The 18529-nt window shown below is 35.5% G+C and overlaps 1 protein-coding gene and 1 pseudogene across 10 annotated transcripts in view; one reads left to right on the forward strand and one right to left on the reverse strand.

The window, feature by feature from the left end:
• Positions 1–1271: 1271 nt before the first annotated feature.
• The window catches only part of MYO6 (myosin VI), a 141257-nt gene continuing 123999 nt past the window's right edge, over positions 1272–18529 (forward strand). For 8 of the 10 annotated variants that reach the window (XM_016141702.2, XM_016141705.2, XM_016141707.2 and 5 more), the window contains exon 1: positions 1272–1478. The gene's annotated coding sequence lies outside the window, so the exon portion shown is untranslated. Of the gene's footprint in view, positions 1479–1569; positions 3624–18529 lie in introns of those variants that run through there. The other 2 variants (XM_016141711.2, XM_016141703.2) reach the window with 2 other exon arrangements.
• On the reverse strand, positions 8859–8977 carry LOC118605124 (annotated as a pseudogene).

An 18529-nucleotide genomic window follows, 5' to 3' on the forward strand; every position in this document is an offset into this window, starting at 1 on the left:
GCAAAGGGACTCAGTAACAGATTGAAAGTGGGGGACAAAGGAGAGAAAAAAGTCACGTCATTACAAAAAACTATCAGCTTCTTTTCTTTTTTTCTGTCAAAGGCTTTTAATCTTAAATCTAAAATGAAGTCAAAGAAGTGAACTGAAATCATCCTCTCTTCGTTCTTTTCTTTTTCTAATTCGTTTTGAAATCTAGTTTTATATACTTAAGATTTGCCTCCTGGCAATCTGGAATTAAATTTTTGAGATTGCTGCAAATTATTTCCTTTTTGGTTTCTATTCCTCTTTCTAACTTCCCTATTTGATTAATATTTTAGTTTTAGTTGTATGCTAAAATATCTAATAACTTAGCGTTTCCATCAAGAGAAGTGTGGGAACATCTGACTATCCGAAACTTGTCTTCTAACAGAATCTTAGAGATTTCCTTAAGTTTTTTAGTTGTTACTCGGAAATGTTGGGGGTGAGGGGGTTGGGAGGTGGGAAAGTGTAATTCTCATGTGTGGGTGCTCTAGCTTTTTTCAGCGGAGACATTTAGCATTACAGTAAATTATCATTTCATTTTCTTAAAAGCAGCTCATTTTCACCTACGGGCAAGGTATGTTTTCATCACAGAATTCTATTTTGCATAGCTACTTCACATGTAATTTTCAAATATGACTCACAGGTATGTCGCTTACAGAAGAAATAAAACGAGAAGACTGGGCTTTAATAAGTAAACAAATCGCAGCAAGGGGCTAAAGAAGTGAAAAATTTTCTTCTCAGACTCCCTGCTCCCGAAAGCAGAATAGCCAAGTTAGTAGCCCTGGAAGATTACCCTCTTCACGAGGCAGCCCAGCCCAAGCCAAGTTTGCCGTGGTTCTTCCCTCCGCAGTGACCCTGCCTCGCTCCCTCCGCCCCCTTCAAGAACTCGGGGTCCTCGCCCCCTCCCCGAACAACTTTCTCCCCACTTGAACTGACTCTGGCTGCTGCCGGACCGCACAGTGACCGCATCCAGCCCGGAGAGGACTTGCTTTGCAGGGCTGACAACTGCGACCGCTGCAAAGAAGGCCGTTTCGCAGCGGGAGGGACGACGGCTCCCGGCGGGGCCGGGGCGGGGGGCGCCCCCCGCGCCGCGGCGCACACCCGCAGCCCGGGCTCCGCGCGGCCCCGCGCCCCGCCCGCCCCCTCGCGGCGCCCCCGCGTGCCCGCGCCGCGGCGGCCCGCCCCAGCCCGCGGCGCCCCCGCCCCCTCGGGCGCTCCGTAGCCGTGACGTGCGCGCAGCAGGGCCGGGGACTCGGCGGGGCGCCGGCCGGCGGGCGGAGACGGACCCGGGATCTGTCCGAGCAGGAAGCGAGTAGGAGCCCGGTCGCCGCCGCTCCGAGCCTGTGCTCGCCCGCGTCGTCGCCCTCGTCGTCCGTTCTTCACCGCTGACCCCGCCCTGCAGCCTCACCGGCGACAGGTAGCCCCGCCACCGCGCACCTGCCTTCGCGTCCGCACCGGTGAGTGTCCTGGAGTCCCTGCTGCGGGACTTCAGCGCCGGGGCTTCCGTTTCCCCGGCCCGGCCCTGCTTCCAGGCCTCTTCGGGCCGCCCAGGTGCCCGACGGCTCGTTTCACCACCTGAGGACGCGGGTGGGTGAAGCAGGTGATGGGTGGGCCCGGGCGGCGGCGGCTCACGGCGGCGCAGGGGTGGTTCCCCTTGCCATCCGACAATGAGAGCCTCCTTTCATGGGTGTATCATCGCCAGGATACCTTTGTGTATGTTCTCTGGCTCCCAGGTAGAAGCAGAGCACTCAGGTGTCCCAACTCTGCCTTGGACATTCCGTGATAGTTTTGTCTTTCGTAAACAAGCTTAAAATCCAGTGGGGGAACAGTACTATTTGTTCTGGAATGTGAGGATGAGCTGCTACTCCTAATAGTTTAATTATGTAGGAGACCAGGTTAGGACTGTCTGAAACTCTATTTTTAGTCTTTAGGTGGTCCAGTACTTAGAGTGTATTAATTTGTATATGTTACTGAATAGTAGCTTTTTATGCTTGTTAATTAAAAAAAAAAAATAAGCCAACTCCTTAAAACCATTAAAACCCTCAAATTCTGGGATGTTAGGTAGGAAATCATTTGATAGGGCTATTACTAGGATATCCGTGTCAAAAATATTTCCATTAAGCTTTAGAAAACACGTTACTTTTTTATCTGGCATAAAGTTTGTGGTGGAAGAATGCTTTAATTCGAATCTACAGATATTAGTAAGGAACTAGGAACGCTGCCCCAACTTAATAGACTGCTGTACATTCTAAATAAAAGTTTCATTTGCTCTTATGCTCCTGTGGCGTAGAAGCAGTATATCTAAATATAGTCAGGGTTTGAAAATTTTACAAATTAATATTCTGAAGATGTAGCTGATCCTAGTCACACTATAAAATGTGAATCTTGAACTTGGGCTGGTAATGGTCATGGTACAAAGGTTGGCAGAAAAACATTTCTGTACAAATTAACTAAACTTCACAGATGTCTTGGGTTGTGGTTTTACAATTTGTAATTGTTTAGTGAAAAAATTACCTTGGTGTCTTTCATCATTCATTTTAGAAACACCGCAAATTGGGCTCTAGCCAGAGCTTGAAACAATGCAAGTGTTCACAAAAACTCACTGACTTTTAAATATTCAGCTCATTTTGAATATTTTAAGTTGCACAGAATTAAAATGCACAGTGGTAAATAGAAGTCATTTTCGTTTTATGCAGATTTGCTATTGCAATATTAAGTGTAAATTAATGCAAGGTATTAAAGACAGGTTATAAATCACAACCCATGGGGCTTATCCGAAATGGATTTTTTCCCTCTGTTTATGTTTATGTGATCAAGTTTTAAAATAACAGCAGCCAGGAAATCTGAGAGAGACTGAAGGCTCTTTTATCATCCTGTTGTGACTTTGCCTGGAGACTGTGGTGTATCATGTAGCCCATTGTTTAGATAACTGGGCTGTCTCTGGGTTCTAAACTACAGCTTTATTCAGAAAGTTTTAAAACTTTTGACCATGTAAGGTTTGAATAAATATAATCACCTCAAATATTTAAAAAAAAAGTGAATCAGTTTTCACTGTCTGTTGATAATTGAAGCGCCATCTTTGATATGTAAAATGTCAGTTTTAAAAGGATTTCTAGCTTTGAATTTTTCATTTCTATATATTAAAAAAGTTTAAGTAAAAGATTGAAAAAGTATTACGACTTTAATAAATCTCACAAAATTTAATTGTGATCCCCATAATGAGATACTGCATAATAATTTCTGAACTGGCCCTTTAGTAGTATAAGATCTTCACCCATTTTATTAGGTATCTACCATAATCAGAACACTGAGGGACTTACTTGATCTACAAAGTAATTTTCAGTTGTTGATCTTGTTCTTTTACACATGAGGAAATTGAGGCTTAGAGAATTAAATATTTGCTCAAGGTCATGTAGCTCTAGAAGGACAAAGTCTGGATTCATACCCAAGTCTTCTGACCTTGAAAGCCCTGTTCTTTCTACCAGACTAGTTGCTTTGATCTCAGTTCCTTTGGTAGACTGTTCAAAGAAATCTGCAGAACTGGTATTGTGTTAAAGAATGAAGCTTGAGGTTTGAAGAAGGCACACAGGAGTGAGGATGAGGTAGGCCATGAATGTGGTTCTAAAACTAATTTTGAATTCTGCATTTCTTTCTTCATTCTTAAAATGACATTCTTGAACAAGTGATATGATCTTGCTTTATCATTTCTATTGTAAATTCCAGAATATTATACACATTGTGCACTTTTTATTTAGATGGGTTTATAGGAGCTAGAATCAGGCTGTAATGTAACACTGGTTTCATTGTAGCTAAAATGAATAGGGTAATGTTACCGGTTACGATAGAACTTTAATTTCCCCTAAATGTTATAGATCATTGCTCATAAACGCAGTAGCTGTCTTTTAAATATTACATAACTCTGTAATCCTAGGGGGGTGGGGTGGGGAAGACTTGTTTTCAGATTATGATTGAATTGTCACCTGTACTGGTTGGATAGTTTTGTTTTTTTTTTTTAATGGCCTGTGTTTATTTCAAGAATGTTGCTTGAGCTATAATAGATATAAAAGACCAGAATGAGCACACAAAGTCAATCTTTTGTAGTGAAGTAGGAGTCATTTCAGTGGTATAATACAGCTGGGTAAGTGAGCAGAAAAATGATAGGAGGCTAAGCTGGGTGACTACTTTTAACAGGTTTCTCATTATTTGGTTTGAGCTATTAGGAATTTTGCATCTTAAGGATACTCAATTATATCTCAATATCTCAAGGATATTAAACTCTAAATACAAAACCATTCAAGGGCTTAATATAAATCATTAATGGATGATCTGTAAGACACCTGGGTGTGTGTGTGTATAATAAAGAACTAATTAAAGTTAAATAAATTCAAATTTTATTTTTGAGGCATTATAGTGTTCAGAGGAACCAGGATGTTTTGCATTTAAAAGTTAATGCTTTTATTTGACAAATTTAGTGGACTGTTAATAGTCTTAATCTATAAATATTAGACTCTTCCTATTTATGGTTTTCAAAAAATTTTTTTTCTGAATATTATGAGAATGAGATAAGAGTTTGGAAAATGACCACAAGACCATCAAAAGTTCTCCCTGTGAGTACTGAAGCAAAGGAAGTAAAGCCGGAAGAACAAATCTGGCACCTTTAGAAATATTACTAATGTTAAAGAGAGGGGAAGTCTTGTTCTATGCAGAAAGCATGTCTCCAGTGAAACTAAAATACTGAAGCACATTCCTTGGGTGATATTCACGTAGGTTAATATTCACATCCACACTGAGTTATGTGCACAAAGAAGGCGGTGCTCCTAGCAAAACCACAGACATCTTTAAGGTGTGTTATGTCACTTGCTATTTTATTTGAAAGTAACTTGCTGCTTAACCTTTACAAGGTAGGGTATTGCGTATAGCAGAATTCTAATATTTCTATTCTATGTGGATGAGCATCTTTTTAAAGAAATATTTACTGAGGGCCTGTTGTGTTTGCAGTATGACCATAGGTGTGAACTGGATCTTCCCTGTGCTGGCAGAATTTTGGATCTAGGAAATAGAAAGAGTTTTGGAGAAATAAAAAGATAAATAGAAACAACCATTTAAAATATGAAGATGTGTATGTCAAAGGTTAACATATGTTTGTATGGTGCTTTGTTTTGGAAATTATTTTATGAACATTCGGTCCTTAAAACAACTTGAAGTAGATACTACAGATGAGAAAATGGAGGAAAAAAATATTAAGTACTTATTCAAGGTCACATGTGGCTGCCTAGAAGTGTCGCCGAGAATGGAACTTCTGTGTATTCCCATGGCAGAGCCACTCCTCCCCCGTTCTTCGTCTTCTTTCTAGATGTTAGTTATGGTTAACCTCTTAGCAGTCACTTATTTCATTTTATGACTTTAATTCAGGTGGGTCAGGAAATTCTGAAAAATCAGGATCACTCAGATTATAATTCTTAGCTTTTTTTTTTTTTTTTTTTTTTTAAGGTAGAAGATGAGCATGATGTAGTATTATGGAACCACCGTAACATTTTTAATAGATTTATGGAGCCAAGGTGGTGGTTGGTAATTAACTTTTCTAGTTGAAGAGGTTTTTTTGTTTTTGTTTTTGTGTTTTTTTTTTTTTTTTAACATCAACAGTTAGTTAAAAAGAAGGAAAAATATTCTGGGGGAATTTTGAAAATAACTTACTGGCACATTGGTATTGATCTGAAGTCTTTTTTTTGTAAAGACTCAGTAATGAGCCAAGGTGTGTCTGCACTGGTACCTTCATACTTTATACCTTCATTCATTTAACAAACATTTGAGTACCATGAGCTAGACACTATTCAAAGTGCCAACTATACAGTCATAAATTAAGACCAAGTCCCTGTACTGAGTGACATTTCATTGTTATTTTGAGTTAATTATAGACTCCTTATACTAGTATGTAATCAACAGGGCTGACTCTAAAGTTGGGAAATAGACAGTTGTCAAAGTGGTACAATTCGAGGGCTACTAAAAGACACTTCGCTCTAAAATATTCTACTCCTGGTCTTCAGTCCACTGAGTAACAGCACTGTTACCAGTCTACTCCTTTATCACAGTCTTAGGAAACAGGGAAGAGAGAAAATAAATGGGACCTAGGATTGAAATGTTGGATTTTGTAAGAGAGGTAGTTAGCCAAGTACAATTTTAAGAACTGTTGTTTATTGAGCTCTTGCTGTGTGTCAGGTACTATGTCAAACGAGTACTCTAAGTCACTAGCTCAGTTAATCACTATGCCACTTCAGTGCTCTTTACATTATAACCCTGTTTTCATAGATTAGGAAACTGAGGCATAGACAATACTTCGTGGAGCCTGAATTTGGACCCCTTATAGTATTTAGCATGTAGTAGATAATATGGAAAGAGTGCTGATGTATATACAGACTTGTGATGTTCTACCAGTATGTGGTAACATACCACATAGGTGGAAGGCCTTGATGAGTGAGTGATGGGTAGGGAGAGGCAGGAGAGCTTGTTGGGTGAGCGGTGGGAGATGGGGAGAGGGAGGAGACAGGGAGGGTTATTGCTTGCCTAGCTGCTTGGCCTTTGCACTTAACTCTCCTTAAATGCACAAATGCTTGCTTGTCCAGTTCCTGGGTAAGAGGATAGGCACACTTGAGTGGTTTTGCCATTCATTACCTTTGGTCAGATTACTTAGGTTCTCTGGGTTTCAGTTTTCTCATCTATAAAATGAAGGCAACAATATTACCTACTTTGTGTGGTTCTTGTGAGGAGTGAATTAGGTATTACATGTACAGCACATTTCATAATGGCATTTAGTTAGTGCACATTATTATTGTTACTATGTTTCTTTTTTTTTTTTTTTTTTTTTTGCTGTGTAATGTTCATCCAAAAGGAAAAACACAAGAATATATTGGAGATTTGGATGGGATCTTGAAGTTGGCTAGTTTTAAGTAGTTCTGAAATTTAGGCGTGGGTTAGAATTACCTGGGGAGCTAGTAAAAAACATGTCAGGGAACTGTGGGTGGGGCCTGGACATTTGCATTTTAACAAGCTTCTCAGTTGACTTATTTGCATACCAAAATTTGAGAACCAGTAGCTTAATTTTTTTTTTCATCCTGTGCTTAAGGAGGGCTTCAACAATAACAATGAAAAACTGCTTGGATTAACCAGGCAGTATATGGTAGGAGGAAGTGAAATATCAGTTACTAGAATCTGTTCATTGATTTTTTTCTTCTAAGCTTATTTGGGGCTTATAGCATTATGTTGAAGTGTTAAATTACCTAAATTTAATTGTAATTAGTATTTCAGCTTATTAACCAGCTTCACTTGGAAGTAAGCTAGTTATATTTAATTTTTAAACAACTATACAGATAGCAATAATATATAAACAATGGTTATTTAGATCTCAAAACCTTTTTAAACTTTTTAATTGGGTTTCTTTAGATAATGGACTGTTTTTGAATAACCAGACTTGGTATTTTTAGCAAGCTCAGGCAAGGTCCCAGCAGTAAAAGAGATTTCATCCTCGATGCTGCAAATGAAGAAACTATAAAGGTTAGGGAACAAACAAAGGGTGATGAAGCACCAGGGAATAGCAGTAGTGAGAAGCCCTTAATTCTCCAGCTATTACCAGAGCAGAGAGCTGGCATTGTGGAGAAGGGCCTATGGGAGCCGTGGCTTTCAGGTGGGCAAGGCCTGGAGGGAGAGTGTGTTCTCTGACCTTTGCTTTCTCTGGCTTTAAGTCTCTGCCAGTGACTTCCAATTCTAGAAGCCAAGTGGGGATCCTACCTATGTCATGATCTATGCAGGCCCATCCTCTCAGGGCAGGAGCAGACAGAGAAGGGATTGGAGATGCAGTGGAGCAAATGGAGAATAACTTGGGCATTGATTAGAACCTTTGGAAATTTTTGTAGCATTTCCTTGGTGTGTTTAAAATAATTTTTAGCATTGTGATACATCTGCAAAATGCTTGAGACTGCTTGTCTTATACATGTTTTAAGAAAATAGTTTATTCACTTTCTAATTAATTCAAAAATTATATTAGGAACTTTTGTTGATTCATATAAGCCAATGAGAAACATAATTTAGGTCTGTTAACACAAAGCACTTTTATTAAAATATTGTTAGGCCTTAAGAAAGTTTTCTGAAATTTTATTAGGTAATCTTGTTTTGAAAGAATAAATGTTTTTTTTATTAAAAAAATCTTTTAATGACTGCATTTAAACAATTTTGGCAAGAAAAGTCCTTTGCCTTGTGGAATTTATACTTCCTATTCATGAGGACTCTGGATAGTAAAAGCACCGGAACATAGGCTCGATATAGTAATAGTTCATAGAAGACTATTAATGAAAAATTGTTCTTCGTCCCCAAGTTCTTTTAAAGACACATTAAATTTCTGTATAAATCTGTTGCAGTTTGCTGTTATCTATTACTGTCTTTTGCTAATGCCAGTTTTAGCTAGTTAATGTGAATTTTGGTTAAATGTCTAAATCCATGTTCTTTATTTTTGTTTCCTGAAGATTACTAAAGAAAAGGGTTTCTCTCCTTCAAGAGATGATATGCAGGTCCCTATATATAAGCAGTATTATATAAGCAGTAGTCTCCCCAAAACAGATTATGGTTTGTCTTTTCTTCCTTCTTTTGAGGATTCCAAGGGAAAAAAAAAAAGTACATTTTATTCCAAGCAGTAGCTGGACTGGATCTTGTTCACAGCTTCCAGAAAAGGAAGAACTGTATTACCTGAGGTCAGCTTGGCTGTGAGACTTCAACATACAAATAAAGGATACTTCTAGATGTAATTGCTATAATTGGTTTATTTTTATTTTTATTTTTTATTTTTTTAACACCTACAGCACCTGGCATTCCTAGGTGATCTTCCATCCAAGTACTAACCAGGCCCAACCCTGCTTAGCTTCCAAGATCAGACGAGATTGGGTACATTCAGGATGGCATGGCCATAGACGGGTCATTTTTTTTAAACAAATATGTTTTTCATCTTTAAAAGAGTATGGCGGGGAAAAAAAAACAGGTTTGAAGTAAACTGACAATTTTATTTTTTTTTTGTTTTGACAGCACAATTATGCTCTGAGACTGATTTTGTCTTTGCCAGTAATTTATTTAACACAGTTCACTGCAAATTTCATAATCTAATTACAGGATAATGTCTCTTTTTTAAAAAAGTGTACTTGACATACAATATTATATTAGTTTCAGGTGTACAAGATAATGATTTGCATTTATATACCTTATAAAATAATCACCATAATAAGTCTTGTAACCATCTGTCACTGTACAGTAATAGTGAAATTATTGACTATATTCTCTATGCTGTGTATTACATTTTCATGACTTATTAGGATAATATCTCTTAGTGAGTCACTAAAGAAATAACATACTCCAAAGCAATAATAGATTAATTACATTATTATTCCAGGCAAGGGTGAAAAGAAAAAAGTCCAAATTTAGATGATGTGTGTCTTTTTATATGAGTGTACATTCGGGAAAGACTGCTTGGCCAATCCAGAGCTGAAACCCAGCCGCTCTTGTTGCTAAGCACGTTGCTAGGGAACCGTGCTCTGGTATTGATGGGCAGGATGATCTTCACAAGGGCCGCTTCTTGGCCTTCACCTTTATCTAGGAGGAGTTACCTCACCGAGATGAGCTAATGCCCCAGTGGTCTTCAGAAAGCTATTTAGGTCAGCAAAGTGTCACCTTGCCCAGACCCAAACTCTCGCATAGTCTGCACAAACTCTCATAATAGCCTAAATGTCTCCTTGTCATAGTTGTTTCTCTATTTGTTCTTATCTGTAAGCCCCCAGCTAGGGCCCTTCAGCAGCTGAACTATTGAATGCTTATTAGCGACAACAGATGAGATGATGATATCTTGACACAGCTTACTTCATTTTTCTATCAAAACAACTTTATTTCTAAAAACAATTTTTTTGTCATAAACAAGTAGATTAAAACAACTTTACTTAAATTATAAACAAAGCGAATTTGAAATCATATCAAACTAATACACAGCAACCGAATAGCATCTTTGTTTGGAAATCATTACATTTAGATATTTTCTCTGTAAGTGAGCTTTTCTTTTTTAAGGAGAGATTTCAAACTTTTGTGGTAGCTTCTAAAAACATTGCTCATTTTGATTTAACATTGATAGAATTAGTATCCCGCAGGAGAGAACTGAGGCTGTTGGTTTTTCCATGTTATGCTCTTTGAATTTCCCTGATTTGAGGATTGAGTTATTCCAGAGAGAACTTTTCTCTGGTTCCTTGTTATTTTTTTTCTAAAATTAGATGAAACAGCTGTGTTTTGGTTTGTGGGCATGCTTGCTGTCTTTTATCCTTTTGGTATTTTGGGGAAGAACAAAGTGTATGCATATGTATGTGTTTTGAAGAGGAATGCATTAGTTTCTGCTTTTCCTGTCCATTGTTGACTTGAGGATGAGAAAAGCAAGATGATTTATGTAACTATTATGCTTGTGCTTGAGGTTTCAAACAAAACTATGGCTTGTATTGGTCATTGAGATGATGGAGACAATAGATGAGTATAAAATATAAAACTAGTTATCATGTACTCAATAGCTAATTGAGGAGGTTTATACTAGTTTGAGAAAGATTTTCTATCAGGTATGGTGGGAGGGGAGAGGAGAGAGGGAATGGAATGAGTATGAACATATGACCAGATTTCACTACAGATGTTTTAAAAACCAGAAATTTATTTCACTCAGAATTTTGCATTTCAAAGAGATACATTTTATTAGAAATTTATAAACCAGTTTAATTTGGTTTATAGAGCAGCATGATTTAACAACGAAAGATTTATGTCATAGGTTGGGAGGTGGCAGTATATTATGGTGGATTAAATGAGTGACCCTAAATGACCCTAGAACAGTACAGTTCTAACAATTCTTGAGAGCCAGTGATATGTCACCATGTCTCATTTGATTCTCATGTTGACCCTGTGAAGTGGCTCTTCTTATTACCCCATTTTACAGCTGAGAGAGCTGAGGTCTAAGTAACTTGCCAAGGTGATACAAGTAGTGAGGGGAGAGCTGAGCGGGTCATCAGGTGGTCTGGATCCAGAGCCTTTGCCCCATTTAGAATTCTAAAAAAGTTACCTTTTTCTTTTGTGTGTTCTTTTAAAAATTCAATGCTTTGAAAACCTCTTCACGATTAATTCCTTCCGTCCTTCTGTATCTAATGAGTGATGGTAACATACAGCTATTGCCCGCTTTCAAGTCTAAGGCACATACTTCCTTTGTAATACCTCTTTTGTCCTCGCCCTCAGATTCCTGCTCTTCACAGTGCTCCAGTTTCTACTGCCAATTGGTGATAGAGGGGAGACCTGGCATGCAGAATCTAAACCATTCCTTATGCTTTTTAAACCCCTTAACTGCTTTAATTACATACTTCATGAATTTGTTTTAAACAAATGTATTCTTCTACAGTTTTCAGTAAATTAAATTGTAGTTTTTTTATTCTCCTGGAAAAGCTTCATATTTATTTAAAGGACCCCAGTAGTGATTTCTTTTGTAAATGGAAGAATCTTTTTGTAAAACAAATGATTGTTTTCTAAATTATACTAATAAATATGGATCTTTTACATACTACGTTTGCGTAAACATGAGTCTAGCTATATATGCATTTCATATAAATATACCTAAATGAAGTTCGAACTCATATTTTGCTTGATAGTACTAAAAGGGATTGGGTAATAGGTTTTTTTCTTACATGCTATTTGTTGGATTTGCAGTAAAATGTACTCTAGTAGGCTTAACTACACTAAGAATAATAGTCTTTTAAGTGCTAGATTGAGGTTCAGTATATAGCACAATAGTAAATTCTTTTTGTCATAAAATTTATTAAGTAAATGCTAGTGTTCTGTTTAAAAGCTAAAAGCAGTGTTTTATGTTACTCTGAAATAAATTCTCTGAAAGTAACAGATACATTTTAGATAGTTTTATTTAAAAAATGTTATGGTCGAAAAGCAGACACAAACTATTGTTTAAAAAATGTGCTTTCATGTAGCCCTGGGTAAAATATTTATTTCCTGTACCTAATTCCATGCTAATGAGGCTGTGAACCCAATCTGTGTTCTGTCCCTACACACTCAACAGAGGCTACTCTGTAACCTCCTAATTAACAGATCCAGTGGCCTCATTTAGATCATTATTCTTTTCCAACCTCTTTAGCTACTGTCCAACTAATTCTTTTTAAACTCTTTCTTCTTAGCTTTGGTGGTCATGCACTCTCTCGTCTGACTTTCCTGTTTTGTTTTCACTGCTCAATTTTCTCTGCCCATGCCTTCACTGTTCACGTCTCATAAAATCCTGTACTTTGCACGTTGCTTTATTCACATGTTCTTATTTTGATAATTATATCATCCCCATGGTTCCAACTTTTATTTTTATGCAGATTTTCTTCCAAATTTCTTTCTATATCATCTTGACCAGCATTTCCAAACTGATAATCTAGACATCTTAAAATTTCATATATTCCCATCAAATCCTCCTTCTTTCAGAAACTTACATCTTCTGTTTCCTTATGATACTCCCCTTATCCTAGTTATTCATGCTCAGAACATTCACTCACGTTTTCTTTCCTCACTTGGCACATTCTGTCAATTGCCAAACCCTGTTCTAGCCCCTCTAACTGAGTACAAGTCTTATTACTTTTCTTCCTATACACATCTCCGTATATTTGGCCCTTTTTCTCAATGTACAGTCAGTCTATCCTATGCATTACCATTAAGGTTGTATTTTAAAGTAGAAATCTGACGGTAATATTCTCTTACTCAATAGGAATTTATATTAGCCCTTAATACATTTTAGAGTCCAAACTTTTATTGTGGGATTTGAAACTCTTTGTGGCCTAATTTCTTGGCTTACTTTTCCACCTCAGCACTAGTCACACATCTGCCATTGTACTATGCTCTAACCTCATTTACCTAGTCTCTAAACTTGTCCCCCATTTTCCCATCTCCCTAGTCTTGTTCAAACAGACCTTTGGAATGCACTTTCCATTAGTCTTACTCATCATTCAGGACCTGCTTAAATTAAATATTTCAAAGTAGTTTTCCCAAATTTACTGTTTGGAATTGTATCTGTATTATAGTATTCATCACAAGTTATGTAATATGTGTATCTTTTTTCATTCTCCCTTACTTTTACTAGATTGTGAATGGCTAGAGTGTGAACTGCCTAGCAAAAGATTTGGTAAGGTTTTACATAGATCAGCGGATCTCAGGTCTTAGGACTCTTTTACGCTCTTACTTATTGAAGACTTTGTAAAAATTTATTTATTTGGATATAGTTAGCAATACTTACTGTGTTAGAATTAAAATTCAGAACTTTAAATATTGTTTAATCCATTTAAAAATAACAGTAACAAATGCATGTTAACAGAAATGACATGTTTTATGAAAATAAGTATTTTCCAAAACAAAAATTAGTGAAAAGAATAACACTTTTATATTTTTGCAAATCTCTTTACTGTCTACTTTAATAGAAGATAGCTGGATTATCATATCTGCTTATACATTCGATTTGTTATGTTGTTTTGGTTGAACTGTATATGAAGAAAATCTGTCCTCATGCAGATATATCATTAGGAAAGGAAATATTTAACCATTTCAGATAATTGTGTGTATTCATCTTTGATACTTCATCAAAACTCAGTAAGTAGTGATTTCTTAAAAGTTCTAAAGTGGAATCTTTAAACCATGTCAGTGAATTTTTGGTACTGTAACATTGCAGTTCATTTGTCTGTTTTGCACTTTGAATGGATCTTTTACCCAGGCATGATTTTATAATATGATGTGTCAGTCATTTGGAATATATTGTTTTACTGAGGTATGCAGATTTTCTAAATTTATATAATATCAAAATCATATTTTCATATAATCTGCAAAGTCTTAAGTATTTAAACTTAGATAGCATAAGCTATTATGCTCAAGGGGGCAGATACAAGTTTTCCCAAATTCTACTTTCACTTGAATTTTATCTTTGTCAACAAATACTTGTTTGTTGCTTTTCTTAAACTGACAGGCTTTACTCAAAGACTAACAAATGAACAAACAAAACCTGTTTGCCAGAAACCCAAATTTGAATAACCAAGGTTTGTTAGTCATTCTCTCCAGTAAAAATGGTATTTCGTGAAAAAAGGGTCAGTTTCTGAAGATTAGAACTCATTACACAAATATTTCTCTTGAGTCAACCATCATACCTTGTACTTTGTGCACAATTTTTGTTTTGTCATATAGAATATTAAAAAGATGTATATTTGAGGATCAAGAGCTGAAAAAATTAATACATTTTACTGCTTCATCAAAGGTATCTTAAGTGAAACAGCATATTTTTACTATTGGTGCAGTGACTACTGGTACGGTTTGGTGCCATTGCCTTAATTCTGGTTAAACTGGTATAAATTTTACCCATCATTGGTTCTGCATTATTAGGGCCAATGTAACCACAGTGAAAAAGGCAAGTGTTTTGCTATTATTACAAAAATAGTTTTGACCTTGCTAATTCTCTGAAAGAGTCAGGAATCTCTCGGGGTTCATTGTCCATGTGGAGAACTGCTGCTGGTCAAAAGAATTGTCCTCTTGAGTTGTGAATGTGTTCAGGTTTCAATGTAGATAGACCGGATGTATAAAAGCCTAGAAAGTTAGAGCTGGACATTACCGCAGAATTAATTTAATTCCAATTTGTTATTAAGAAGTTGAGGAAACTAAATGCTAGCAAGGCTAAGACTTGATAAAGGTCATTCAGCTAATTAGTGGCAGAATTCAGGATTATTCATACGACTTGATTAATTCAGAGTTCATTTTTTTCTTTTGTGCAGTTAAAAATTTTAGAGAAATTTCTGGAAAAATTTTAATTTCAGACACATTTTATATAAATCTATGACTAGAATATAAAACATTTCATGCTATAAAATGGATTCTATCAAATAAAATTTCTCAGGGGATAGATTTTTGAACTGTAACCCAGAATGCTAGGATCAGCTTTCATCTCTTTTTTTCATCTAGTTGAATATGAAATTGCTTGCTGTGATCATTTGGAAGGTTAAGTGAGAAATTGGGATAATTTAGCAATTAATGTGTCATCATTGCTAAGAAAAACCTCAAGATATACTCTCATAAAAATCAATATCAGTTTGACATTTAAGAGAGCAGCATATTATTATATATAAGATTGAAAAATAATTGAGCATCTTTAGAGAGTACTTTTAAAAATCACTTTATTAGGGAAAGTTTTAAGCTTATTCACAAAAGAAGAGCATATAAACCATTATGTACTCATTACCCGTGTTCAACAGTTAGCAACTCATGGCTAATTTTACTTTACCTTTTTCTTTATCTTTAATTATTCCCCCTCCTTCTGGGTTATTTTGAGTCAAATCCCAGATATCATATAATTTCATCATCTATACACATTTCAGTTTGTAAAAGAGTATTTCTTAAAATTTGTAATTAAGCATATGTAATGAAGTCAGGAGTTAATATCTAAAATAAACTTGAATTAATCTCTCAGAAGTCTTTTCTAGCCTAACCAAAAAAATTAAAAACAAACAAAAATGTCCTGCTTTTGACCCTGCCATCCTTCTTGTTCTTCTACCTTATTTTTCTTTCCCTTACTCTAAACTTCTTGAAATAGAAGGCTCTGTGCACTGTTCCTGTTTTTTTTTTTTCGTCTCTTTGCTCTTTTACTCACAGACAGTATCACTTCTGCTTCAACTACTATCCTGAAACTATTCAGTGATTACCAGTGCCTTTCCCATTTTCCAATCCATTTGCTTATTTTCAGTTGTTAGCAGCCTCTTCTGAATGGTTTCATGATGTTGACAACTCCTGGTTGAGACGTCTTTCTACTGCCTGCTTAAGTATTTTCCGTCTACTTTTTCCCCATTGTTTCTCATTCTTCCTTTCAAATGTCAGGTTTCTGGCCTCAGTCCCATTTTTCTTTACTGCTATACTACTAATTCTCTCTTCTATCAGACTCGGTGCTCCTTTTTCAAAACAACTATTTTGTAGTACCCCATTTACTATACTGAAATGAAATTAGACAAAAAAAACCGCTACACATACCTGTGTACCTGTATATACATATACACATGTCTGCACACATATAAAATTAAAAATATAGCAATCTAACATAAGCAAATAATTATAAATTATATATTTATCACAGTGATTAGGCATATATGCTCATCTTAATATGTAATATTTATAAATATGATATAAATTTGAATTTAAATATATATTTATTTATATTAATTGTATATTAACATGTATTTCAGTTTGTGAAAGCTTAGGTACCTTAATACTATAAGACAGAAAAAAGTAATGCAAATATCCATATGCAGAATAATCATGGATGCAGCTGCTGCAAATTAGACTAACAAATATGTATGTTATATTGGTGACTCAAATATCATGATCAGCATTGCTCTGTAACATGATTTTTTTCTAAAATGATGAACACCTTTTGGTAATAAATGACAGTCTTCTTTCCATTTTTATATTTCTCGAAAACTTAATGTGTGTTAAAACAGTGAAAAAATATTTCGCATATATGTATCCATATATTGAATTAGATTTTTGGCTTACCTGTCTTCTCTAAGTTTGCTATTTATGTTGCCTTTTATATATCATTAATGGCATCAGAATTTGAAAGAAAAAGTTAAAAGCTGTTATACCTTTTCTCACAGGAGCCATATCAGTTTGGACTATCCTTCTAGATAGACATTTGTTTTGACTACAGTAGTTTTATTAAGTCTTCAGTTTATTCTTGAGTGTTGGTTGACTGTCTTCAAGTGAGGCACTGAAGCTTTTAAATTCTGAGCAGAATATACAAAGAATTAGTGAAATAAAAACTTTTATACTGATGTAAATTAGAAACTATAATAGTTATAAATAGCATATACTTTTTAAAATAATGCATGATTCATAGATTCCACTGAAATTAAAGACAATTTATTGCATTTTAAATGAATACTACAGAAATATTTTTCTGCCTCCCCAAACATTTTACTGTCTACATTTTTAAGGTCATATCTGTTCTAAAATTCATAAATAACTTTTTTACCTGTAGTTTTAGATTACTGGGGTGCCAATAATATGGTCTATTTTGGATCTAAATTTAAGCACAACAATTTTTCTTTATTTTGCAAGAGAGTCGTGCCCCAGATATAACAATCTATTTTTTAATTGAAAGTGATTGTAAGTCTGAGAATGAACAAAGGTTAGAAGGAACTTAGTGCTGTAAAATATGTGAATTATTTTGCCATAAATAGATACTATAGAGAGATTGCTATAAAGATATATAAAGAAGTTACATAAAGGGATACCTATTTCTAACATGACCAGTAATAATTTTTTATATTGTTCGTTAGTATAGAGTTAGGTATCTGTTGTTCTCTCTTTAGTATTTGAATTTCCGAACTACTCCCTGCTTTATACCTTTGTTTTTCCCACTATTATTCATGTATTTGTTAGCTAGATGTCTTTTAATTGACTCATCTTTCCTGATTTTTTTGACGTCAAATCAACAATTTAGCTGAAACTTAATGGATAATAATACAATTAAAGAATTGTAGTGTTGTTAACAAGGATAGTGGAGGTGGCTTTGCACAAAAAATATATAGGAATGTAACCTTACAAGTTAGCAATGCTTTTTGTTACAGAAGTTTTATTCATGGAAAGACCTACCAAGGGCCCTTTTATTGGCCTTTTTTAAAGTGTGTATATATCGCCAAGAAATTGATTAATGAGTGAAAAAGAAAAGACATGAATGTATATTTTTAACTGAAGATACATTTATCTGTACTTGTCCGCACCAGACCCGCAGTATTTATATTTGGACATCACATGCTAAATGTCTTTCTCTGCAAATAAAATTTAAGTGGAAAAAATCAGCTAATCAAAATTAACCTGAACATTAAAAATTTCCCCAAATAGTATAAGACAAAATGAAATCTTTTATTTCACACTGCCGTATAAATGAGAATTTGGGGTGACTTTCCAAATAATTACTATACCAACAGTGATTGAATTTCCTTTTGTTACTGTTAGAAGTAAAAGAATAAATTCTAGAGTTGCTAAAATCTTGATGCCTAGGCCACAGTTTAAGCTCATTAAATCACAGATCTTGGAGGGTGAGACCTAGATATTAATACCTTTTTAGAAGTCCCTAGGTGATTCCAGTGTATAGTTCAGTTGTTTTACCTTTTTAATATAAAAGCTATATAAATAACATTTTCTATCAAGTACTGAGGAAACTAACTCTTGGTGGCCAAAATATTTTAAAGATTTAGTTTTTGTACATTAATTATTAGAACCTTCAGTGTCTCATGGAAGCATTAAAAAAGAGTACAGTCTGTAGTGGAGACTTAAGAATTATTGAAAGTCATTAAAATGGTATACTTGTTACTCATTATAAAATTTGGAAGTAAAAGTTAATTTTGTTGAATCTAGTTTTTTGTTTTCTGCCTGACCATATTGAAGTCAC

Source organism: Rousettus aegyptiacus, unplaced genomic scaffold, assembly GCF_014176215.1.
Source record: "Rousettus aegyptiacus isolate mRouAeg1 unplaced genomic scaffold, mRouAeg1.p scaffold_m13_p_1, whole genome shotgun sequence".
Lineage (NCBI taxonomy): Eukaryota > Metazoa > Chordata > Mammalia > Chiroptera > Pteropodidae > Rousettus > Rousettus aegyptiacus.